The sequence below is a fragment of the Thermobia domestica genome, chromosome 7 (genome assembly GCF_964235325.1).
Source record: "Thermobia domestica chromosome 7, izTheDome1.hap1.1, whole genome shotgun sequence".
In the NCBI taxonomy this organism is placed as follows: domain Eukaryota; kingdom Metazoa; phylum Arthropoda; class Insecta; order Zygentoma; family Lepismatidae; genus Thermobia; species Thermobia domestica.
The window spans coordinates 66,294,102-66,321,814 of NC_137460.1; positions in this window are offsets into that span (position 1 = coordinate 66,294,102).

Consider the following 27,713-nt stretch of genomic DNA (forward strand, 5'->3'; position numbering starts at 1 on the left):
CACTCATGTCCAAAATGATTGTCGCATATCTATAACTGTTTTGTTGTGGGAATATAATTTGATAATGATTTTGCAGGGTACGTTTAATACTGATACTATGTGTATAATCGGGAAATGTATATTTGTGGTAAATTTCATAGGAAAAGAATTATAAATACGAAAATTAGAATGAGTCAAACAAAATGTTGCTAAATGGACAAGAAAGTTTTATTTTCGTTTTATTGTTCTTATTTACTGCTCTTTTGACATGAAATTTGCCACGTATATGTCTTTGCCGATTATACACATACTAACATTATAAGAAATACCGGGCGAATTCGTTATCAAATTATATTCCTATAACAACATATTTATAGACATGCGACAATCATTTTGGACATGAGTGTACCTCTTGAACGTGAGCACTTCTGTACTTTTTGGTGGCATCTTTTACTTTACCTTTCTGTATATATGCACCTCTAAAGCTCACACAAGTGATAAAAAAAACTAACCCGAGAAAAAGCATGACTCCGAGGAACAGGTTCAATTTTTGAACTCTTTTCTCCATTGTAACTTGTAGTTATAGATATAATACTTCAAGTCTGAGTATTGCATCCGCATAGTTTGAAAGTTTACTGTAGTTTCACACTGTGAAATGAAACTCACTTGCTGATGTTCAGTATTGGTGTCAGACTTGCATATTAGGTGGAATAAACAATTGACAAATTGCGAAAACAATATTCAATAATGGTAGTTCATTTTTAACTATTATTAGCACCGTCATGTGGCAAGGAACATTACAACTATTGGAGGGAACTTAGCCGAGAAATTAAATTACCCCTAATTTTAACACTTTTCATATTAATAGTATTTGTTTTGTAATCGCTGATTTGGTCGGAGTTCGTTTTACTTGATCGTTGTTTTGTCTTTAAATTGTGGCCATGACAGGCATATAGAGACTTCCCGAGGGGGATAGAACTATAGACACAATATATATAGGGTCTATATAAAAAGCTGTCCTTTCCTGGTTCTTCCTCAGGGCGGGGAGAATGGTCGTTAATCAGCATTCCATATAAGTATTTTATTTCAAATATGTATAACTAACGACAAGTGGACAACACAATATACACAGATCTTCTTATCTTCACTTTTTAATTGCTAACTTCAATCGCAAATAACAATTACAAATAACAATACAAGGTTCAATTGCTCAATTATAATTAACAATTAAATGTCTCAATTCACCTTTGTGCTTGACAATTAACAACTACATGTCTCAATTCACTGATGATCAATTAACAATTATCAATTGACTTAAATTTAATTCCAAATTTTATGATTGAATACAATGGTAATTGATATTAATTGCAAAGGACAAATTGAAATTAATTGAAATTGAAATTAAAATCTTAGACAATGAAGTATAAACTAGCTGGGAATTAAATTTATCTTCTAGTAGGTCATCCACTCACACACATCTATACTCTAGAAAAATATCAGAAGTATGAACTTACTCTTTGTACACTCCTTGAACTGTCACTGTTCTCGTTTAAAATGACTATAATTACCTTCTTTGTTATTATGGGATTCCTACTCATCTGTATCTATCTTAGCGACATTTACAAAGTATATTCAAAGTTTAATGTCCATTTTCAAAACCAAAGTTATATTCAAAAATGGCCTCTTTTTTCAATTGTTATACAAATCCTGTTTATTCCAATCAAAGATTAAAGACGAATCCCAAACAAGCAACGCCAACAGTGTTTTATACGTCCGAAAAACGAAAACTTTATAGACATATACGTACTCATGAAAGTTGTTAGCGAAAGTAATGAAACTACTTTGTAAAAAATATAATTCTTTCCCGGTTTGTTTTCCTTTTTGTAATTAAAGTATTATGACAAGTATAACTGGTCAGAGTAGTTGTAACTGTTCACAGAATTACCCACACAAATGCTATAAATGTTTCCTTACTATGTCACTGTAACTGTTCACAGAATTACCCACACAAATGCTATAAATGTTTCCTTACTATGACTTATAAGTCGTCGATGTCGAAATACGGTCAAACAAAATTGCAAGAATTTGCATTGACACATTATTATCTACAATAATATCTTATGAAAAATGTAATTATAAAAGATGAACCACATGCAAGTCACAAAAGTGTATTAAGATCCATTATGCTAATAACTATCAACTGTAATGTCTACAAACTTTCGTTGGAGTCACTTACACGCTACTAATGTATAGTGAAGTAAATGAAATATCTTGCAGAATTTTCACATTTCCAGGCAAAGCCCCCCGAAACTTAGCAAAGCCCCTCCCGAAACAAAATCGTAAATACGCCACTGGAAATCGTATTCGAATTTAGCACGGGAAGCGCAGACAGGTAAGAAACTCGCTTCTTTTTAAGATTAAACAGTGCTTGTAGGAAGAAAAAGAATAATTAAAAATAAGATTTAATACATGATAATGAGTCGATAATAAGGATAGATTTTATGTTCAAAGCAAAATCTCAGCGACATCATGATAGTAAAACAGCGTTTTCTGCTGGGTTGGAGCAAGAACCACAGGTGTCCGGGTTCGACTTCCAGTCGAGTTCGGTACACACCGAAAAAGGTATTTAATAAAACGGTAGAAAGCTGAAAGATGATACAGACTGAGTTGTACTTGGTTGGCTGAACGCAACAGGAACCTTGGCCGACTGTGTGCGTGATCATATCTAATGTGTGGAAGTTCTATCCTAGGTTCGAAGTAAGTCAGTGGCGCTGTAAAAAGCTGTAAACTTACTTTGGGCCGGTCGAGACCTGAGTTCCTGGATTTTGCGTTAGGAGTGTAATGAATGATAAATGGAGGATGTGTCAGGTAAAGAGAGATCGGTATGTGAATAATGGCAAGCAGAATTAACGGCGATCTCTGCTGTTTAACAGAGATAGGGAGAAAAAACGCTGTTGTGAACGATAATTACGCGACATTGAGAATATTCCCTCATTAAATTTACTTTAATACCTTCAGCTAAATTGTTGTTCTCTTCAACAAATTACTTTGGTTTTCCGATATAGAACTTTGTTGTGATGTAAAATTGGGATTTTGAAGGAATTCATAAACAGATGCGATTTCCAGCATTCAGAAAAATACGGAAATAACAGTTTCTCTCTCTCGTTATGTTTTATTTCCCTCTCACTCTAAAGAGGCGTGTCCAAGGTTAACCTCCTCCTTTTAGAGGAAGTCTCAAGGTTACAGGTACCTTACTTCCAGGGTATATAAACGCGAGTTCGTAGCCTCGAGGGGGTGACGGGGTGCTCTCTCAGTGATTATCTGGACCCGTTACGCGTGTTAAGCGTTTCAGACGCCACGCGGTGAGTATGTTATCAAAAAAACACGTGAAAATAATAATACTGGCGTGCGGTTGGTAAGGGCAGTAAGGCGGTTAACCTACATCCATGCCCACCAACTTCGGAACAAGACCGAAAGTAAGCAACCTCCTCCTCCGTCCCAAAAATGGGAGTTCTAAGGTGAATTCGTTCCAAGTTAGGATTTTTTAACAGTTAAGCAATTTTAAGAGCGAACTTAGTCTCTGCTTGATCATGGCAGACCAAAGAAATCTAGAGTTCTTCCCCATTATTTTGGCCGCGTTGGTAAGTTGTGTCACAACCATAAACTGAACCCAGCCGAACTGGACATGATATAAAAGTCTATGCACTGTAGGCTCAACTGTGTTAGGCAGAAATAGTCTGACTTAATGCTGTGATGTGATTTTAATTACATTCCACGAAAACCCAAGAATTTAAGAATAATTTTAACAAACTTGTAAACTTTGATCATGGTTTAGTGAAATACTCTCGAAACGAGGTGAAACGTACTTCTCTTGTTGACAGTTTGAATTTGAACAATTAGCCCAATATTAATAACGCTTGCCGAGCAAGCCATTTTCCCGTTGTTCCGAGCAAACTTGGTTCATTTGGAGATTTATTTTAATTTTACCAGTTTTCTTAAAACTTAGGTTTTGCACGACTAGAAAGCCTTCCCACGGAGAATTACACTGGATCATGATCGACTGATCTTGATTCAAGGTAATTGTCATCAGTAGTAGTCTAATGGCAGCATAAACAACCCACGATGATTGTTACCATTTCTCTAAAATTCTCTGAATGCTTTGTGAACCGTGGCCCAAGACCGATGGAAAGGCTAAACATCTTTTTCTGTAATTATTTCTAGTGTTCCAGGGAAACTGACGACCAGCACGAAGGTTATGTGAAAACCTGGTCACAAGTAAACCGGAAATTTAAAATCGAGACGATTATTCTCGGTCGTGACCGAGTGGTATGTTGTAATACACTTTTGTATTTTGTTTTATAATTTCTTTAATAAAGCTACTTAATCGAGGGGATGAATTTAATTTCCAGAGAAGCCCTTAGGAAATGAAATATAGAAAGGAGATCAATTTCGTTCTTATGTTGGAGACATGCTGTATGAAGGTGCAATCCTCAAATACCAGTGCTTCGATTGTCCACCTCTCGTAGGTGCCAAGCTTAGTGATTAACTTCAATGCTCTACCATTTCTGGATCTCGGTGGTACATGATGGACGCCGGGCCCAGAAAAAGAATCTCATACACTTCGGGTTCTCTCGAAGTGCGATTCGACCGTTTGAGTTTAACTAAGATTTCGGCTGAAATCGAGATGTACCAGGAGTGTCTTGACCCAGGCATTGTTCAAGCTAAGCCATGTGTCAAAATCCCCACCACTACATAACATTATTTTTATCTTAATGTTACGGAACCTCCGTAACAATATGAAGATACATAAATATGAAATTACCGGTATGGGCCGCTAAAATTAGTACAATGCACATTGGGCCTCAGAGAACTTTGCATTGGATCAATTTTACATGAATCCCGAGGGGACACTTCGCAAATGTACCTTGTCAGTGAAGTTTACTTTGTTTTGTTACAACATACATTATTTGAAAAAGTCATATTGTTCTTCCGGTAGTGTATCTTAAATGCTTCCTTTGTTGTATCAAGAAGAATGGTCTAATTACAATGTAGTACAGTAATTCTGCAACACTCATAAGACTGGCTCCTATGAAAAATCCGAAGACACCGCCCACAGAAACTGAAAGGCAAAAGAAAATATTCGTTAGTTATTAGTGGCTACTAGAAGAGAACGGCGTGTTAATTTCAAGTGATATGACTTTCCACTACATTCCAAGATTATCACTAGTCAAGATTTTGGCACAGGAATTTGAATACCTGATTCTAATAGAACTTTTCACGTAGAATCCAAATATGTAATCAGTTTTTTCCCATTACCTATCATTTTCATGTGACACCCATGCGACCGTGAAAAAATGGGTTACTTTCAGAAATTTGTTTTTACGTGCAGATAATTACATGTAACTTCCACGGTAATTAGAATGTAAGCTGTTTATGCCTCATTGGATTTGCAATGAAACATTCTTTACAATTATGTGTATACCCTGTGACCATTTTTATATGAGAAATTCGAAAGGAATTTTGTGGGAAATTCACTCCAAAAAGTGGTTTATTAGATTTTTTTGTCTTATGTCACTATTTATGTAGAGATACAGAAACAGGAATTGCACCAAAACATAGATTTATGTCTACTTAATAAATCATGTTAATTTAATGTAAATCCCGTTATTGTGTCTAGAGATATAAATAGTTGTTTCTATTTACAGGTTTAAACGCAAGGCATTTAGCAAACAGAAACCTAACGTTGACGTATTATCGGCACATACACAAACACGCGGATACTTTCAAAACATGACAGTTAGTATTGCGTTTTGTGCTGCTTTGCAATTTATGAAGTGTCTCTTCGTGTGCATATGTGCGTGATACCATACAGAATACAAGATGCCGAGTAAGTGTGTAAATCAACCGGACAATTTCTGTTATGTATGTGGGGAGCTGATGTTTAAATTGTAACGTCGATGTTTCACTCCACTTGTAAGGAAGTGATATCAGTTATATTTTGGTTGCACCGTAGGAGACCTAGATAAGAACTGAACTCCCCACTCCATTTGTTGTACATGCTTGAAACGTCTGACTAAGCATGAACCGACTGACGGAACATGAACTTCGCTATACCCATGAACTCGAGGAAATCAAAAATCATTTTCAGACTACTACTTTCGTATGACACAGACAGAAAGAATAGCCAGTAAATCTAAGCACACAGTGCAGTATTGTAATTTACCATCAGCAATGTGGCCAGTACGACAACCTCTAGTTCATCTTACTGTAGATGAAGATTACGTACTTCAAGCAACTACCGAAGCACATATGTAGGAAGCAGATGTGATTCTACATATGTAGGAAGTACATCTACATTCGAGCTCCATCTGATAACTCAAGGTGAACTAAATGACCTTCGGGATTTAAAACTCTTCAAAGTGCAGGCAAAACTTCTTGCTTCTAGACTTAAAGGCTGGAATCTGCTCCATCGTGACACTAAGTTGTGTGTTTCTCGAAACCGTCATGCAGAGTTTCAGAACTACTATTCTAAAGAAAATTATTTAGTTTATTGTAGCAATGTCTGTGCTGTCGTGGATACACTCGAACATGAACGTATGAGTACAGAGCGAAGATTGTTTATTAACTCTTCGAAAACTAGTTTAAAAGCAGTCATTTTGCACAATGACAATGCATTTTCTTCAGTGCCTTTGACTTATGCAAGTAACATGAATGAAATCTATGAAAACATTAAAAAAAAGGAAATTCCCCCCCCCTCCAAAATATTGTTAAAAGGAAATTAGTATGAGAAATACAAGTAGACCTTTTGCTGTGATTTAAATGTAATTTCTTTGTTAATAGGTTTGCAGCTTGGTTTATAAAAAACATTATTGTTTTCTGTGCGAATAGGACAGCAGGAACAAAGTGGAACAGTGCGCCAAGAAGGAATTGCCAAAGTGAGTATTAATCTTGGAGAGGAGAATGGTGTTTATCCCTCATTGGTGAGCCCTGGTAAGATAAATGTAGCTCCTGTTCATATAAAGGTGGGGCTTTTCAAAACTTTTGTTAAGGCAACGAAGAAAAGTAATGCAGGATTTGGTTATCTGAAGAAAAAATTCTTCAGGTTAGTGTAGCTAAAATCAAGGAATTGATTTTTGTAGGCCCCCAAACAAGATGTTTATTCGTGACAAAAAAATTTGAAGATCTCTCAACTCCGGTTGGAAAAGCACCTTTATGTTCATTCAAAAGTTTTAAGAGAGAATTTTGTAGGAGCCCCAAACTACCGTGAATTATGAGTGATTTCATGCAATGATTCAAAGAAATCGGTTGCAACATGTCCCTTAAGGTCCATTTCCTACACTCCCACTTGGATTTCTTTCCTGAAACTCTCGGTGCCGTTAGTGATGAAAGTAGTAAAAGTTTTCATCAGGACACTTCCGCTATGGAGAAGAGATACCAGGGACAACGGAGTTCATAAATACTAGGAGATTACTGTTAGATGCTCAAGAGAGATGTTCCAGAAACCATCGACAAAGAAACCACTTGATTTAAAAGTAAGTGTTCATTTGTTAACATTTAACACTTCTTTGTTAAAGTGCATATGTGAAAAGACTAATATTCATTATTTATTGACTTTCGTTGATCTCCCACAAAATCATCTATTGTTTATATAAGAAACATGATATTCTTTAAGACTTATCTTCGGTGTTGTGAGACTTTTCTTTTTTTTCTTCCTAATTACATAAAATTATTTCTTATGTGTCGAAGTACGCTAGTCATTCGGAAGTCTTAGTTAATGAAATTCATTTATGTCTGAGAATTTAGTCAACGTTTTTCTTCCGTAATTTTGTGTTTTCGTAGCTAAATCGTGGATGTGTTTGTTTCTGTTATATAATGTATTATGCCAATGCGTATTTTATGTAATAAAGCTGAGAGAGCTCCTTTCCCAACTATCTGTCCATCTCTGCCGTCATGAGTACCTGTTGAGACGAAAACATCTCATCTACACGTGTCTCTAGTCAGCAGGAATACCAGCAGATCTTTGTCTTTTAATACTCCCTCCTACCCGGAAACAGGGAGTCATACGGAGCCTTTGGAGTCGCTTGGAGACTTTGGAGTCGGTTATCGAGGTTAGTCTCCAGAGTCTGACGAGAGTCGGTCTTCGGAGTCATCTTTGGACTTAGTCGCGAAGTTGTCGAAAGACTGTCAACGGAGTCGGTCCGGGGAGTGCACGGCAGTCAATTGGGCACTCCAAGAGTAACTTAGAAAACGAATCGAACAGACTATAATTCGGTTTTCGACATACAGAACACCGGACGAACAACAGGAGGATAACAGGAAGCCCAGCAGGGAAGATGAAACTACAGGTACTGTGACATCAGATTTCTTCCTTTCTCTTCCTTACCTCTCACCTACCCACACTCTCTCTCTCCAAAAAGCTAAAATTCTCACTTTTATTTCTCTTAAAATCAGACGGGTGTCGTCCGGTCCCAGGACCCGTCCTACCCTTGAGAAACATCCCAAGAATCTCACTTTGACGACACAGCATTCTTTGGAAATACTTTTCAAATTAAGCACCCATAAAACATATATGGCAAGTTTAGGTTAGTTTAATTTAGAAATAGAGACAGCTATTTATCTCTAGAAAGAATAATGATATACACATGAAATTAAAATGATTTGTTGAGTAGACATAAATGTATGTTTTGGTGCAATTCCCATTTCTGTATGAATAATGACATGATACAGAAAAGTTATAAACTACTTTTTGGAGTAAATTTCCCACAAAATTCCTCTCAAATTTTCCTCATATAAATCATGGTATATACATCATTTTAAAGTGTGTTTCATTGCAAATCCAATGAGGCATAAACAGTTATATTCTAATTACCGTGGAAGTTACATGTAATTATCTGCACGTAAATAACAAATTTCTGAAAATAAACCAATTTTCAGTCACGTGAGTGTTACAGAAAAATGATGGGTGTTAAGAAAAACTGGTTACATATTTGAATTATACTTAGAAAGTTCTATTAGAATAAGGTATTTTCTCCTGATTATTTTTGTCGATTAATGTCATTAATTGATAGCAGTAAATTTGTTCAGTTGGAATTGTTTTGTTTCCGATTTAAAATATGGAACTGGAACAGAATTTCCAACACACGCAGTCCCGGACCGGTGCCATATATCATTTGGTGAGAAAATGGGTTCTGGTTCTAAAGTCGTAACCAATACGAAAGAGGAAACGACATTACAGAGAAAATACATGTTATAACAAGTGAATATTATTTACTTCGATTAACACTGAAAATTATAATTACCTTATGTAGTTTGCTTTGTTCGTTGAAGTACTCGCTGTTTGAACGATAACTATTAATAAAGAAATAAGTATTATTGGTGCGAAGAGGGAATATTATACTTACCTACGATATCTACCATTCCTCTAAGAACCCTCATACGTCTTCTTAATTTGGAAAGCTTTCCGTATCCAATCATGTCAAAATATTCACCAACTTCGGTTGTGTTTTTCTCATCTGGCCTGAATGAGAGTAGGATTATCAGTCAAATAATTAATGAAAGCTACATTCTCAAACTTATCTCAAAATGTAAAACGAAATAGTCTTGATTATACAAATTATGTTATATTGTACTCAGTGGCGAATCTAGCCTGAGGCCGCGGGGTGCCTAGACCCAGTTTTTTGGGTGACAAATATAATTTAAGCCATCATTTATATCCAGTTTTAAAGTTTATAGTGAAACCATGATATATTTATCATAGTGTGGTTTCTTGCTGCTACTCGCCCTCACTTTTTACTAGTGGTAGGCTGTAACGACATTTGAAGAGAGGAAGATTCTTTACATAAAAATAAAAAAAAATAAAAAAGGAGGAACTCTAGACCTTACAATAGTACTTCAGTTTTGCAGCGCCGTGGTGTCAGAAAATGGAACTACGCTGTCTGCTGGTGGCTCTTTCGGATACGGGTTAACACAGCTACTAAAAATATAAAGTAGAGCACATTGGATATTGGTTGGGAAACCTTCTGCAGTTAGTTAGAAAGAGACGTAAAGGCATGGTTCGGAGGGACACTATCGTATCATGGGTTAACACCGTGAAAAGAAAGCCTAGTGTTGAGTGTGATTTATATAATAATCTACATTAATTATTATTGTGCTATGTGCTTTCTACAAGATTTCGTCATTAGGCAAGTTGTGAAGTGAATTTGTATTCCGTATTGCTGAAATGGTTCTTTTCAAGTGATTTGATTAGTGGTTGACCAGTTTGCTTTATGTATCTGGTCGTTAAATTGATAATCTACGACGTAAAGAAAAGAATTTCTCTCTATTCCTCGCAAGAATATTTTTATTCTATGAAGAACTCTATGGTAGTGTAAATATATATATATATATAAAAGATTATTGAAGCACCTATATGAGTTGTAAAAGGAACGAGCAGTTTTACACATTGGTAAGTGACCTAATTATATGCATTGATAATATATATAAAATAGCAGTATATTAAATTATGTTGTATGAATAGAAATTGTAATATATATAAATCTATCTTTTCTAGTTTGTCATATAAATATTTTCGATCATATACAGCGTTTTCTTTGCTATAAAACTAAAATCAGTATATTCATCTGACCTATGAACCCGATAGGTAATGAGTTATTTCGATTCGTAGCTTGTTTAACTTCATTAAATCATGAAGTAATTACTCTAATAATTTTAACTCAATTGTGATTTCAGTGTAGTAAGTTTTGTAGGGCACTTTTAGTTGTCTCGGCTCACTTCCACCCAACGTCACTTCTATTCCATACTCTATGGGACGGGGTACGTTGCACAGTTTTTAGTGGCTGTCTTTCATGTTGGTGAGTTTCTGTCTGTCTGTTAAGCTGACAGAATCCCATATAATCAGGTCATTGATTATTGTCGACGAGTGTACATGTTATATATATTTAGATTTAAGTACGGTCGTCAGTATTTTTGTTAAGCTTGATTGTTGAGAATTAATGCAAATTTGTCTACTAGTTTGCTTACGCTATACGGCAGTGGAAAAAAAGTAAGAAGTCAAAGTTAAATTAATTCTATGAGTCGTTGGACATCGTTGTATGAATTGGCGTGTCGATGCCTTGTCTTTCGTGGTGTGTTGACCTCAGTTAGTGTAGACAGATTACATTCCAGATACGTAACAAGTCAAGGTTACTCGTTCTGTCTGCCGACAAGAGGTGGGTGCTGCGTGTTATTGCATGTTTTTGCATGGAGTTATTGCATGTTTTTGCTCTGTTTGTGAGCAGGTGTTTAAAAACCTCTTTCTTATTTATATTGGCTACGTGTATTTGCAGCACCAAGAAAAAAGGAAAGAAGAAGTTAGGTGAGGATTGAAAAACTAGATAAATACTATTTACAGTGAATGTTAGTTTTATTATTTAGAATTATTAAGCTGCTATCTTCAGAATAAGCTTAGTTTGTTTTCCATTCATAAAAAAATTAAATTAAAGACAAGAAAGAATAAAGCAGAAATAAATTGTAAGATGGATTTTGAGGGCTCTAGTATTAGTTATCCCGGTCAGCTGATATTAAATAATATACCCAATGGGGATCATGGTTATGTTATTCGACATGATAGTACAAATCCATTTTCTGATAGTATTGATCTTTCGTGGTCTTCTTCAAGTGATTATAAGAGCTAAATTCCAAAGTTGGGCGCCCGTTTCCAGAGAATTTTTAAAAATTTACAGAAAGATATGGATAATTTGATCGTTTATGTGGTTGATAATATATAAGAGTCTCGAAAAATCTGTTTATTTGTTACATATAAGCGGTTATAAACATGGGACTATATGGAGAGCGGAGGGAACTACTTTGCGCAAGGTAACTGAACAGTTGGATTGTGGGAAAGAAACGAGCATTTATGTTATCAACATGGCGAATGTACTCCCATGCGCAAGAAAAATTGCGCGTATACTGTATCTCACGATTTTTCGCATTTATTCCATTTTCCTTACGTTTATGGGTAAAATTGAGTTATTAGTATGTGGAGATAATAGAGAGCAATCCATCTAAGGAGATATTTCCAAAAAATATAATAAAATAATAAAAATATAAGCAAAAAACAAAATTATGCTCGGGTTTGTGTATACTGGCAACGATGATTTCTAGGGATTTTTTCAGTAGCACACCACGATTGCGGAGGGAATTCAGTAGGGGAGTCAAGGAGTTGGATCAAGGAACTGGATAGTGGAGTAAAATGTTGCATTTATTGGTTAAAACCTAGTGTGTAGATTGCGGCCAAATATGAATTAGCTTCTGTAACTAAGATATCGTACGAAAATATAGAATTAAACAGAAAAAACTCTTATGTTAAGGTTCGAAGCAATACGCACCATGGTTATGAAGATTATTTCTTTAAAAAAAGAACAAATACAACGTAGCCTCCGTGGTTAGGTGGATAGAGTGACGGACTCGTAGTTATTTGATTATTTTGACACCACATCAAATCCCATCCCATCCCCCTTTTTTTTTACAAAACATTATAATTTTCATGTTAATAAGAACCGAAGCAATATAATAAGGACAACTTATTGATATCCAGGATTACAGTACTATTGGTAATAGTTATTGTTTTCAGTTCATGTTGTTGTATAGCTTCTCTCATCCTGTTTCCTTGGGAAAATAACAATTTTGTCTCCAACAAAGTGTGAAGGATATATACGGAGAGAAAAAGACATCTTAATACCAAAAGTGATTTATCGTGATGAAATGGACTAGTTTGCCATTATTAAAAAAAAGTAAATTATTAAAATTGGCTTCCCTTTAGCTTTTAGCTAAAAAAATATTTTTTTCCTTATAAGACTATACTTTATGAGGCAAGGTGTGTGATCATACCCACAAATTTAGCTAGGGAGTGAAAGATAATTCTTTATACAAACATTTTACAGGTTTAGGTGCGTGAAACACCAATACACCATGGTCTCGCTTATCCGACCATCCTTTGTTTCACATACCGTATGATCCGATATATCATTGCAGAAAGCACCAATCGGCAAGAAGAACTGTAGTTGTGGTCTTAATCTATTTTCATGCTCTGGAGTCTATTGCCTAGCGCGCCCGTCTACACGTTGACTCATACATCTATCATTCAGTGCAGACCCGTATCCAGGTTTTCTATTCTGAGGGGGCCCAACACGAAACCTCGTAAGCTCTTTAAAAATATCAATAATAATAATAATAATAATAATAATAATCATAATAATAATGCATCAGTTCTGTATTTCTCTTAAACGTTTTCCTACTTTTCATTTATAAACCGGTTTAGTTTGGAAACTGCATTATAGCACAAACAAAAGGAAACATATTTTCGAGAGAAATGTAACTAAAGAAAACTGTCTGCTACGTATATCACATAACAAAAATAGCAAGAAGACATTAAGTGTATCATTCTAATATATTAAAGTTAAAAACAGAACGGAAACAAAATGTTAATCCTATTTAAGATGTTCTTTAATTCCAAATGGTATAATGGCATTATGGAATGTTCTTAGAATTATAACAAGACAACAGCACATTGCCCAAAGTTTAGACACTGACTACTAGTAAACTGATATAAAAGAATCTCAAAAGGGTAAAAGCATGTTTATTAAAAAGTGCTTGAGTTTCGGAGGGGGACAGCCCTCAGGCCCTCACGCTGGATAGGTCCCTGATTCAGTGCAAGTATTACGTTATCACATTTTTATTCATTTCACTAGACCTTCTTCCAAGGGCGCCGATTTCTCTGTAATTTTTTGAGGGGGGCATTCAAATGCAGAAGATATATATGAGGATTTTAAGGCAAATTGCACTCAAATTATGCCAAATATTGTATATTCATAAATACAAAGGGGGCCTATATGAGCTTTGGGGGGCCCGGCCCCCAGGATCCAGGCCCTTGCCTTCTTCCTAGTTAAGCAAACGTAAGCAGATGATTTACTCCCTCCCCCTGGTAAGCAAAATTGTGTTTTCGTTTCTCAAAATCTGTTGTGTTTCGTGAAATAACATAAGGAATTTCCTGATTACTTAACCATCTAAATGAATGTTTCCACTTAGAGCCATCCCGTCGATTCGCTTTGCCTAGAACTAAAATAAATTAAGGGTTAATAATGAAAGAGGCATGTGGATCGGAGATCTTTTTTTGTTCGAACTTTGATTTTTTTCAAATCCATGATGGGAAATTATATTATGTGTACAATTTTTGAAATTATTAGTATAGAATCGTAAAAATATCTTACAAAACGATGGTTTATTGCAAAATACTTCGACTCAAAGAATAAATTTCAAGTAATAAACTTGTTACTTTTCCTGAAGAGTCTAAGTCTTGAATGAGACGGGGGCTCTTCAGCGTAGTGCTTGGAACGATTGCCTCACTTGTTCTACCTTCCCGTGACGCAGCCTTGATTCGACTTGATCCTAAACGGATTATTCAGAAGTCGAAGTCGGAAGATGTTTCCTGTTTTTCCAAAACACTCTTGGTCGATTACAATCTGCCTCACTTGTGAGGGGACAACCCCATGCCGTAAGCGTTGGTGGACTACCGATAGGCAACTAGCGACATGTCCCCAAAAATTGGCGGTTCCGCAGCCAAAAATTGGTCCCACTTCCGTTTTGAAAATTATACCACCACCTAGCCCTTAGCCTAGTCGGTATAACCGTGGGTCGTAAAACTTAAAGATTTGATCTCAAATAACTCCAACCCAAACAGTTGCAGGAATTATGTCATTCCGAATAAAACAAACTACCGGTACTCTATAAAATTCTGAGTATTATTATATTTTAAATATACAATTCTAGCGGACCTTATTTCTAAATCGATGGGTAAGAAGACTAAATTCACTCTCTTATTATTATAGATTCATTTCAATTGAAGCAGTTAAAATAGTTGGGAAAAATTAAAGCCATAACCTATATTCCAGTGTGCCACAACCGGATAACAGGCACACTGGCGTGCCCAGCAAATTACAAGAATATTTGTCGAGTTTATTTTATTTATTATTATCAACGATTCTTCCATGGATCAGCTCTCTGTATACAGTTAAACAAACAAGTATCACATTGAGGGAATGAGTGTGATTATCTACTTTAATAGTATTAGAAAGGTATATTTTCTTGTATTTTCTACCGGGAATAAGTGCATCCGGTCTAGAAAGCTGGGGCTAACAACGAAAGAACCCGATGTGCCAAACACACACCACCCTATAGTCGGGAGTGCGACATATCCTTTTCTACGTCTTGGTACCCTAAGGATTGTTAACTTCAAAGAGAGAGAGAAAGAGAGAAATAACTTAAGTCCATTGCACTTACAAGCTTAAATAAATACATTATGTAAATAACTGTTTCGTTTTATGTTCTTCTTCTTATTATTATTATAAATTTCTTAGGAAGTTGACTGCCATATGTATGCACACTGCTCTCCCGTGCAGCGCCTCGTGTATGATTTTCTATACACAAACTATGTATTCCAAGTTTGTTGTGTTCGTTCTATAGAAGTAGATGGGCGTCACTTGAAAAATCGCCTTTTTATTCAGGGTTTCCAGAGAGCAAGGACTCAATTTTCCACTGTCTCACGATACCCTATGACCCACGCACCGTCAGCCCACGATCTTTTACGACCTCCATGTTAGGGGTGTATTCATTCTCTTTTATGAGCACTTTTAAGGGGGTGTACTCGTTCCCTTTTATGAGCACTTTTTAGGGGGTGAACTCGTTCCCTTTTATGAGCATATTTTCCACCCCCTACGAACACATAGAAGATCAGATAACACATAAGAGTACGTAACATAACAAGGGTGTACTCGTTCTCTTTTATGAGCATATTTTTCAACCCTTACGAACACATAGAAGAGCAGATAACACATAAGGCTACGTAACACACAGCAGAGCAGATAACACATAAGACTCGTTCCCTTTTATGAACACTTTTTCAACCCCTATTTTAACATAGCAGATAACACATAGCACTATTTTAACATAGCAGAACATAAGACTATCTAACATAACAAGGGTGTATTCATTCCCTTTTATGAGCATATTTTTCAACCCTTATTTTAACATAGCAGAAATTACACTGAGACTATGAACACACAGCAGAACAGATAATACATAGCACCGCTAATAAAAGAGCATGGCTTATTTTCCAACCCCTATTTTAACATAGCAGAAATTACACTCAGACTATGAACACACAGCATTTTAGGGGTGTACTCGTTCTCTTTTATGAGCATATTTTTCAACCCCTATTATAACATAGCATAAGACTACGAACACATAGCAGGGTGTATTCGTTTTCAACCCCTTAGCATAAGACTATGTAACATAGCAGTTACGAACACATAGCAGAGCAGATAATAAACACAACAACCTCCATTTTAGGGGTGTATTCATTCCCTTTTATGAGCATATTTTCCAACCCCTATTATAACATAGCACAGATTACATAGCAGATCTAATACAAGAGTATGGCTTATTTTCCAACCTTTATTTTACCATAACAGAGACTACGAAACATAGCGGACATAGCACAGGGGGTGTATTCATTTTCTCCACCCCTAATTGAACATAGCAGAAATTACAGTGAGACTACGAACACACAGCAGACCAGAGAATACATAAGATTCATTCCCTTTTTATGAGCACTTTTTAAGGGGTGTACTCGTTCTCTTTTATGATTACTTTTCCAACCCCTATTTTACCATAGCAGAAATTACATAAGATTTTTTTTCAACCCCTATTTTAAGACAATGAATACCTATGTAACATAGCAATTCGATACGCTCTTTGAACCGATTTGGATGAAACTCGACATATAGGGGTTTTCGACCATGCTGAGTACGAATATCATACTTATTTTTACCTGGGTCCTATAGTTTATGTGGCATACGCCCTTTCTATGACAATTTTAACCGATTTGGGTGAAACTCGGTATATGGGGGTTTTCGGACATGCTGATTACGAATAACATATTTATTTTTACCTGGGTCTTATAGTTTGTGGGATACGTTCTTTGTATGACACTTAAAACCCAATCACTCGTAAACGAAGCAACATATTGAGATGGTGTTTCCACATTTAGTAATTGGTCATCAACTACTACAAGTTCCAAAAATAATGACCATCGAGGTCAAAGGTCAAAATACTTAAAACCTATTAACTCGGAAACGGATCCACATATTGAGCTGGTGTTTCCACATTTACTAATTGGTCATCAGGTACTACAAGTTCCAAAATAATGACCATCGAGGTCAAAGATCAACATACTTAAAACCTAATAACTCGAAAACGGAGCCACATATTGAGATGCGGTTTCCACATTTAGTAATCGGCCACCAACTACTACAAGTTCCAAAAATAATGACAATCGAGGTCAAAGGTAAACATACTTAAAACCTAATAACTCGAAAACGGAGCCACATATTGAGGTGCTGTTTCCACATTTAGTAATCGGCCACCAGCTACTACAAGTTCCAAAATAATGATCATCGAGGTCAAAGGTCAACATACTTAAAAGCTAATAACTCGAAAACGCAGCAAAATATTGAGGTGCTGTTTCCACATTTAGTAATTGGTCATCAGGTACTACAAGTTCCAAAATAATGACCATCGTGGTCAAAGGTCAACATACTTAAAACCTAATAATTTTAAAACTGAGCAAAATATTGAGGTGGTGTTTCCACATTTAGTAATCGGCCATCAACTACTGCAAGTTCCATAATAATGACAATCGAGGTCAAAGGTCAACATACTTAAAACCTAATAACTCGAAAACGGATCTACATATTGAGATGGTGTTTCCAAATCTAGTAATTGGTCATCAGGTACTACAAGTTCCAAAATAATGACCATCGAGGTCAAAGGTCAACATACTTAAAACCTAATAACTCGAAAACGGATCTACATATTGAGATGGTGTTTCTAAATCTAGTAATTGGTCATCAAATACTACAAGTTCCAAAATAATGATCATCAGGGTCAAAGGTGAACATACTTAAAACCTAATAACTCGAAAACGGAGCCACATATTGAGGTGGTGTTTTCACATTTAGTAATTGGTCATCAGGTACCACATGTCCCAAAATAATGACCACTGAGGTCAAAGGTCAAAATACTTAAAACCTAATAACTCGAAAATGGATCCACATACTCAGGTGCTGTTTGCACATTTAGTAATTGGTCATCAGGTACCACAAGTTCCAAAATAATGACCATCGAGGTCAAAGGTCAAAATACTTAAAAGCTAATAACTCGAAAACGAAGCAACATATTGAGGTGCTGTTTCCACATTTAGTAATTGGTCATAAACTACTACAAGTTCCAAAATAATGACCATCGTGGTCAAAGGTCAAAATACTTAAAACCTAATGACTCGAAAATGGATTCACATATTGAGGTGCAGTTTCCAAATCTAGTAATAGGTCATCAACTAGTACATGTTAAAAAGAGTACTGACTTTCGAGGTCAAAGGTCAAATATTTAAGCCTTAATAACTCGTAAACGGAGCCAGCAAGAGATTTCTGTTTCCTATTCAATTTTTTGTTCCAAACAGAAAAAGTGAAGAATGAATAAATTTTAGTGACTTATATGCTATTGTACTAACGAGAAAAAATCAAAACAACGCCATTTTTAACTAGCTCGGAATTTCTGTACATTTTTGGGTTATTCAAAATAATTTGGATGGACTAACGAAAAAGAAAGCAAAGATATGCCATTTTAGCTAGCTGAGAATTTAAAGAAACAAAGGGAACCTACTCAATTTTCTATCAACGAGAAATGCCATTTCAACTACCTCAGAATTTATGTGCCTTTTTGTGCTAAGGTCGGTTTTAACTCTTCTTGACTAATTAAATAAACGAAGGAATATTGTACCAATGAGAAATGCCATTTTTTCTAGACCATGTTCTAATATTTAAAGAAACGAAGGGGTGAATTTGAGTGACATTCAATTTTGCACCAATGAGAAATAACGGCGTATTTTAGATCATTTTGTACTATTTAAATAAACAAACAATCGGATAAATTTAACCGGCTCAGAAGTGTACTATTTAAACAAACGAAGGTCTCTTGAGTGAGATTTCCAATTTTGTAGCAAGAAGGACTATTTTCTAACTAACTCAGAATTTCATTTCATTTTGTAATACTCAAATTTGGATGGAGTGTTTAGTTTTGTTCGAACCAGAAAAATTTGATTGGATTATTTCCTTATGTACCAACTGGAAAAAGTGAAGGGCCATTAATCAAATAAATGAAGGAATAAATTTGGGTAGAATATTTAGTTTTGTACCTAGCAAAATAAGAAAAAAGAAGTGAAGAACGAATAAAATTTGGATGGACTATTTTCTTATGTACCAACAAAAAATGGAGCACCAGCGACAAAAGGAAACCGAAGGAGGAATAAATTTGGGTGACCTATTCAGTTTGTACTAAGCAGAATCAGCCTTCTATACTTTTTTCTGCCATTTATTGGGGTGTCCTATTTCTTTTTGTGCCAACGAGACCATTTTTAACCGACTTAGAATTTGTACCAAAGAGAAAAGAGCTACACAAATAAACAAAGCAATCAATTTTTAACTAGCTCAGAATTTCTAGACTATGTTGTACTATTTAAACAAACGAAGAGATAAATGTGAGTGACCTATTCACTTTTGTACCAAGCAAAATAAGAAAAAGAAGTGAAGAACGAATAAAATTTGGATGGACTATTTTTTCATGTACCAACAAAAAAATGGAGCACCAACGACAAAAAGGAAACCGAAGAAGTACCTAATCAGTTTTGTACTAAGCAGAAAAAAAGCGAAGAAGGTAAAATTTAAATAGCTCAGTATTTATGTACATTTTTGTACTACTAAAATAAACGAAGGAATAAATTTGGGTATTCTACAGAAGAAAACGGGGAAGGGCCATTTTATTTAATTTTGTAGTACTCAAAATATACAAAGATATAAATTTGTGTGACCCATTCAGTTTTGTACTAAGCAGAAAATTTGTTGGTTTTTTAGAAAGACCATTTTATCTTTTGTATTCAGATTTTCCGGCTACTTTTTGTGCTCTACAAATAAACGGAGGAAAAGCAAAGAGAGACCATTTTTAACTAGCTTAGAATTTATGTGTCTTTTGTAACGAAGAAACAAATTTGAAGGAGGTTCATTTTAACTAATCCTGCTGCGAGTAGTAAAAAAAATTGAAAACAATATGGCATTATTGCGACTTTCATTTTCGAATACATACGAATTAAGCCACTATGGCAAAAAAATACTACTCTCTCCTTATGCTTATTTGGAACAGACTTAAGAGGACCAAGCATTAGAAAGCCGCTAGTAGGGCGTCGATTCAGTAAACTCGTTATGCTTTAGAAAACAAAATCCATATTGCAGTATACCTTTTATACAACAAACAAGCTTCTTAGCCCCACTCCAGAAATTAGAAAACAAATTCTTTATTCTACGGTCTTCGGCATGCATTTTAGACCAAGGTCAGCAAGATTAATATTAAATAACACTTCTGCTGGATTTTTTCTCGTTAGTACAATAGCAAATAAGTCACTAAAATTTATTCATTCTTCACTTTTTCTGCTTGGAACAAAAAATTGAATAGGTCACAGAAATCTCTTGCTGGCTCCGTTTTCGAGTTATTAGCTTTTAAGTATGTTGACATTTGACCTTAATGATCATTATTTTGGAACTTGTAGTATTTGATGACCAATTACTAAATGTGGAAACAGCACCTCAATATGTGGATCAATTTTCGAGTTCTTAGGTTTTCAGTATGTTGACCTTTGACCTCGATGGTCATTATTATGGAACTTGCAGTAGTTGATGGCCGATTACTAAATGTGGAAACAGCACCTCAATATTTTGCTCAGTTTTAGAGTTAGTAGGTTTTAAGTATGTTGACCTTTGACCTCGATGATCATTATTTTGGAACTTGTAGTACTTGATGACCAATTACTAAATGTGGAAACAGCACCTCAATATTTTTTTGCGTTTTCGAGTTATTAGGTTTTAAGTAAGTTGACCTTTGACCTCGATGATCATTATTTTGGAACTTGTAGTAGCTGGTGGCCGATTACTAAATGTGGAAACAGCACCTCAATATGTGGCTCCGTTTTCGAGTTATTAGGTTTTAAGTATGTTGACCTTTGTCCTCGATGGTCATTATTTTTGGAACTTGTAGTAGTTGGTGGCCGATTACTAAATGTGGAAACAGCATCTCAATATGTGGCTCCGATTTCGAGTTATTAGGTTTTAAGTATGTTTACCTTTGACCTCGATGGTCATTATTTTGGAATTTGTAGTACCTGATGACCAATTAGTAAATGTGGAAACACCAGCTCAATATGTGGATCCGTTTCCGAGTTAATAGGTTTTAAGTATTTTGACCTTTGACCTCGATGGTCATAATTTTTGGAACTTGTAGTAGTTGATGACCAATTACTAAATGTGGAAACACCATCTCAATATGTTGCTTCGTTTACGAGTGATTGGGTTTTAAGTGTCATACAAAGAACGTATCCCACAAACTATAAGACCCAGGTAAACATAAATATGTTATTCGTAATCAGCATGTCCGAAAACCCCCATATGCCGAGTTTCATCCAGATCGGTTAAAATTGTCATACAAAAGGCGTATCCCACATAAACTATAAGACCCAGGTAAAAATAAGTATGATATTTGTAATCAGCATGTCCGAAAACCCCCATATACCGAGTTTCACCCAAATCGGTTAAAATTGTCATAGAAAGGGCGTATGCCACATAAACTATAGGACCCAGGTAAAAATAAGTATGATATTCGTACTCAGCATGGTCGAAAACCCCCATATGTCGAGTTTCATCAAAATCGGTTCAAAGAGCGTATCGAATCGCTATGTTACATAGGTATTCATTGTCTTAAAATAGGGGTTGAAAAAAAATCTTATGTAATTTCTGCTATGGTAAAATAGGGGTTGGAAAAGTAATCATAAAAGAGAACGAGTACACCCCTTAAAAAGTGCTCATAAAAAGGGAATGAATCTTATGTATTCTCTGGTCTGCTGTGTGTTCGTAGTCTCACTGTAATTTCTGCTATGTTCAATTAGGGGTGGAGAAAATGAATACACCCCCTGTGCTATGTCCGCTATGTTTCGTAGTCTCTGTTATGGTAAAATAAAGGTTGGAAAATAAGCCATACTCTTGTATTAGATCTGCTATGTAATCTGTGCTATGTTATAATAGGGGTTGGAAAATATGCTCATAAAAGGGAATGAATACACCCCTAAAATGGAGGTTGTTGTGTTTATTATCTGCTCTGCTATGTGTTCGTAACTGCTATGTTACATAGTCTTATGCTAAGGGGTTGAAAACGAATACACCCTGCTATGTGTTCGTAGTCTTATGCTATGTTATAATAGGGGTTGAAAAATATGCTCATAAAAGAGAACGAGTACACCCCTAAAATGCTGTGTGTTCATAGTCTGAGTGTAATTTCTGCTATGTTAAAATAGGGGTTGGAAAATAAGCCATGCTCTTTTATTAGCGGTGCTATGTATTATCTGTTCTGCTGTGTGTTCATAGTCTCAGTGTAATTTCTGCTATGTTAAAATAAGGGTTGAAAAATATGCTCATAAAAGGGAATGAATACACCCTTGTTATGTTAGATAGTCTTATGTTCTGCTATGTTAAAATAGTGCTATGTGTTATCTGCTATGTTAAAATAGGGGTTGAAAAAGTGCTCATAAAAGGGAACGAGTCTTATGTGTTATCTGCTCTGCTGTGTGTTACGTAGCCTTATGTGTTATCTGCTCTTCTATGTGTTCGTAAGGGTTGAAAAATATGCTCATAAAAGAGAACGAGTACACCCTTGTTATGTTACGTACTCTTATGTGTTATCTGATCTTCTATGTGTTCGTAGGGGGTGGAAAATATGCTCATAAAAGGGAACGAGTTCACCCCCTAAAAAGTGCTCATAAAAGGGAACGAGTACACGCCCTTTAAAGTGCTCATAAAAGAGAATGAATACACCCCTAACATGGAGGTCGTAAAAGATCGTGGGTTGACGGTGCGTGGGTCATAGGGTATCGTGAGACAGTGGAAAATTGAGTCCTTGCTCTCAGGAGACCCTGAAAAAAAGGCGATTTTTCAGCTACCGGGGGTCAAGTGACGCCCATCTACTTATAGGTGTATTTGTAATTAGATGCATATGGCGTAGAAGTCAAAATTTAATGTCCGCGCTACGTATATGCAAAGCCATAGACAAAGAAATTTCTGAACAAAGACTTTTATGGCGCTAAAACAAAGGGTAAAAATAAAGAATTACTGGCAGATTGTTGCCCGTAGTGCACAGGTGATAACGGTTAACAATGTTAAAATTAAACAAATAGTTTTAATTAAGCACGAATTTAACTTATAGAGTACAGTGCGAAAAGGCTGAGGAGTTTGCTAGGATCGTTACAATATCGAACCCCGTAAAATGCACTGCAAACCTGTCCGCAAGCCCCCCGTAATGTTAACAGATATTGTGTATTAATGCTCATTTCAATGGAAACCTATATAGATCTACGCACTTCAATACTCAACGAAGGTGCAGACTATTCATGAGTTCCAGTATTAAACTCTCTCACTCAATGTATGCGAATATCTAATATTAACAAATATCTAATATTAACAACGTTTCTTCTATAATTTCGTAATATTGTATTATTTTTTTGTATTATTCTTTAGCTTGGTTAGGCTTGTTTAAACACTTTTCTCTTTGCACCTATTCCTTAACGTTGGATAAAAATACACTAGCTCTCACTGGGAATCAAATCCAGAACCGGACTGCGGTGGCTCAGTGGTAGAGCGTTCACCTCTGGTGCTTGGGGTCCCGGGTTCGATCCCAGCCCCCGCCAAGTGAACTTTGTGGTGGACAAACACCGTGTGCGTGGGTTTTCTCGGGGTTCTCCCGTTTCCTCCCACTTTCTTCATTCCACCATTTCATCCATTTCTCATAATCACCGTCTCCTTTAGCCTAACCGGCATAACCGTGGGACGTAAAACTCAAAAGATTTCAAATCCAGCACCAATGCACTTGTACCATTTGGCCACAACAAGGCACATTTAAAAACAAGTTTCGATTTTCTTAGGAAAATTGTGATTGGGTGTAACATTTAAAAATATATTTAAGAATGGGTACGGATGAAACGCACTGAATTTTCTCGCTCGAATTTCTTAAACTGACTCGTGTTAGGCTGCAGCTATTACTGAAACATTTATTTGGGAAATGCGAATAAAATAATGTGTTTTAGAAAACTTTGTTCGAAGCAACTTACGTCCAAAAGTAAAGTACCCATTCGTCATATTTCTGTTAGAAATAACTTATGCCATACATTAGAATTATTAAGGAGATAATTGTATGTGAACTATGAGCAAAAGCGTCTGAGTACTTTCTGAGAAAATCGTTAAAAAAGTCATCCCCAAGAATAAAATATCCCTTGTATATCTTTTCAGGACAAACTAGTTATGCTATTTATGAAATACGAACAAAATGCCTTAGTCTTTCTCGACAAGATCGTAGGGTAAAACTTGCTCCGAAAAGTAATATACCACTTCTAGCTTTTTAGGATAATGGAATTATACCATATCGTTAGGTTATTTATGTAACATTTATTTATGAAATATAAACAAAATTGGGTCGGGCGTTAATGGGAAAATCGTCGGAGAAGAGTAGGCTAAACTACCCCTTCTGAATGTTTACAGGACGAACGAATTGTGTCATATTGTTAGGTTATTAATGATACATTTATTTATAAAATGTGATTGAGAAAATTGTTCGAAAAAACGCATCCCATACAGTAAATCACACCTTTCATAGTTTTTTCAGAGCAATGATTCATACTATATTTGTAAAAATATAAGCAAAATCTTTACAGCCGTTTTTGAGACAATTTAATGATTTTAAATTTTCATCCTTCAGTAAACTACCCTTATTTTCAGGTGTCGGAGGATATAGAATTCGAAACGATAAAGTGTTATAGAAACTACATGTCTAGAATTCGGTCCAGATACGTCGAACAGTATGGCCTCTATTTGAATACATGAAAAAGCGTGACGAACCGACAGACGAACAGATGGACAGACATCAAAATTACTTTTTCGATATGTGGGGGCGTGAAACTTGAATTCATTGAAATTCTCGAATTCGATTTTTATCACTATTACTACAATTTCTTCTTTCGTCGCTCGAACATGAAAACGAATAGGAATACAACGACACGTAAGGTGATAATTTGTAATTCCCAAAATTTAATGAGTTACGTTTAATGTGTTGCCGTGCTAGAAAAAAAAGCTTATTCTTGTTTGTTATATCATTTTAATATCAGTTTTTCACGCTACTATATAATGTAGAAATATGGTATGATTATCGTTCATATACATGCTATCTTTTGGAAATATTCGTGTTCCGCATATATAGATCTGTATAATTTAGTTTTGTTCAACGACTTACACAGACTTATGATTGCATTTTGAAATCGTGTTTTTGTCGTAGTTAGAATTTAGTAAATATAAGCATAACACTCAAATTAGTTTTTGAGTTTTACAGAAAACCAAATTTCTGTAAAAAGAAAAAAAAGCCCAAAAGAAAAAAACTGCAACTGACTTAATCCCCAACCTCCTTGTGCAGTGCATAATAAAACGCAAGTGTTATATATATTATCCCCTACTCTCATTCGTTGCCGCTAGCGCAAATTATAAATATTTTTTCTTAAAAATCATTCCTATAAATCAAAAAAGCCATCTAATCAAAGTAAATAATTTAAAAAATAAAAATTAAAAATATAGTAATTGTTTTTAAGCACTCAGGTTGTTAAATATATAACTTGCTTGTAGTTTACTTATTGTATATTATTTGTTTAATCATAATACATAATACTTGCAATTTTAATCTCACGTTTAATTTTTAGCCGTAATCGCTCGTAACTTTACAGTGTATTATAAAGATTTATAAATTATTTGTTTTAATTTGTTTTATTCATTAATCCTTACGGCACTCTTCTCTTCCCCAATATCTTTTCAGCGGCCGGTGAAAACGGGAACTGCTTATATAGTTTATAGTGACCTTTTGTGGGTGCTAAAAGCCACAAAGCCAAAGTTTAAAGCAAATGGTTAAAAAAAATGTCGTCTGTTAGCAATCCAAAATAAATCGTCGTATTCCCGATAAGCCCACAAAGGTCGGTAATAATTTCTTGCACTTGTGGATATGAAAAAAAGAGAGAGAGGGAGAAAGTCTATACTCTAAAAAGAAAAAACACAAGCAAACAAACTTACACACACACAAATGATAATTTGACTTCAGCTCTTTCCTTTCTTCCTTTTTTCACAACAACAAGCATCATTCGATGTAACGTCATGTCGATATAACAAGGGGTAAGACTGGAAAAATTGTCAAGGTCGCGTATGCTCTTTTTCCTGTTCCTCACACAAATCCGAAGTGACTTGTGTGTTGTTTAAGAACGGGCAGGTAACATACAAGACCATAAACTGAAAACAATAACTGTTTCCAATAGTACACGTATTCTAATACCGAATAAATACGTCGATTAAAGGATACTATCAATAAGTTATTTCCTTATTATACTGTTTCGGTTCTTATTAACATCAAAATTATACACTTCCAATAATGTTTTGCAAAAAAAAAAAAAAAAAAAAAGATGGGATGGGATTCGATGTGGTGTCAAAATAATCAAATAACTACGAGTCCGTCACTCTATCCACCTAACCATGGAGGTTACCTTGTATTTGTTCTTTTTTCTTAAGAAATAATCTTCATAACCATGGTGCGTATCGCTTCGAACCTTAACCTAAGAGTTTTTCTGTTTAATTCTATATTTTCGTACGATATCTTAGTTACAGAAGCTAATTTATATTTGGCAGGCAATCTACACACTAGGTTTTAACCAATAAATGCAACATTTTACTCCACTATCCAGTTTCTTGATCCAACTCCTCGAGTACCCTACTGAATTCCCTCCGCAATCGTGGTGTGCTACTGAAAAAATCCCTAGAAATCATCGTTGCCAGTATACACAAACCCGAGCATAATTTTGTTTTTTGCTTATATTTTTATTATTTTATTATATTTTTTGGAAATATCTTCTTAGATGGATTGCTCTCTATTATATCCACATACTAATAACTCAATTTTACCCATAAACGTAAGGAAAATGGAATAAATGCGAAAAATCGTGAGTTACAGTATACGCGCAATTTTGTTTGCGCATGGGAGTACAATGGCAATGAACTAGCATTCTTAAAATTTGTGAAGCAGTACGTTGATAACGAGCAAAATCTTTTAAAAGTTTGTGAAGAGCACGGATTAATGAACCTTATAAATTGCAGAAAATGTGGAAAGGAGATAACAGCGAAAAAACTTGAGAAAAGCGGCTGCCCACTTCGGAATAAATGTCGATTATAATTTGTTAGTTACGTCGGACAGTGACATAAATAATACGACCCCTAGTCGTGTCAACCAGCAGGTACAGACGGATTCATATGTTGGCACGAGTTTTGTACAATGTAAACAAACATCGTCCCTGTCATATGGTACAATACAGGGGGGTAACAAAAAGCCCGAAGCTTCGATGCCAAAATGGGATTTGGATAATGAGGGAGCAAAGTCAATGCAATTCATTCATAATAGGGATGGTGACGAAAGTCGGTTATTAGGAGGATTTTCACTTTTCTTGGTAAACATGGATAAGCTTACTCTTCGTG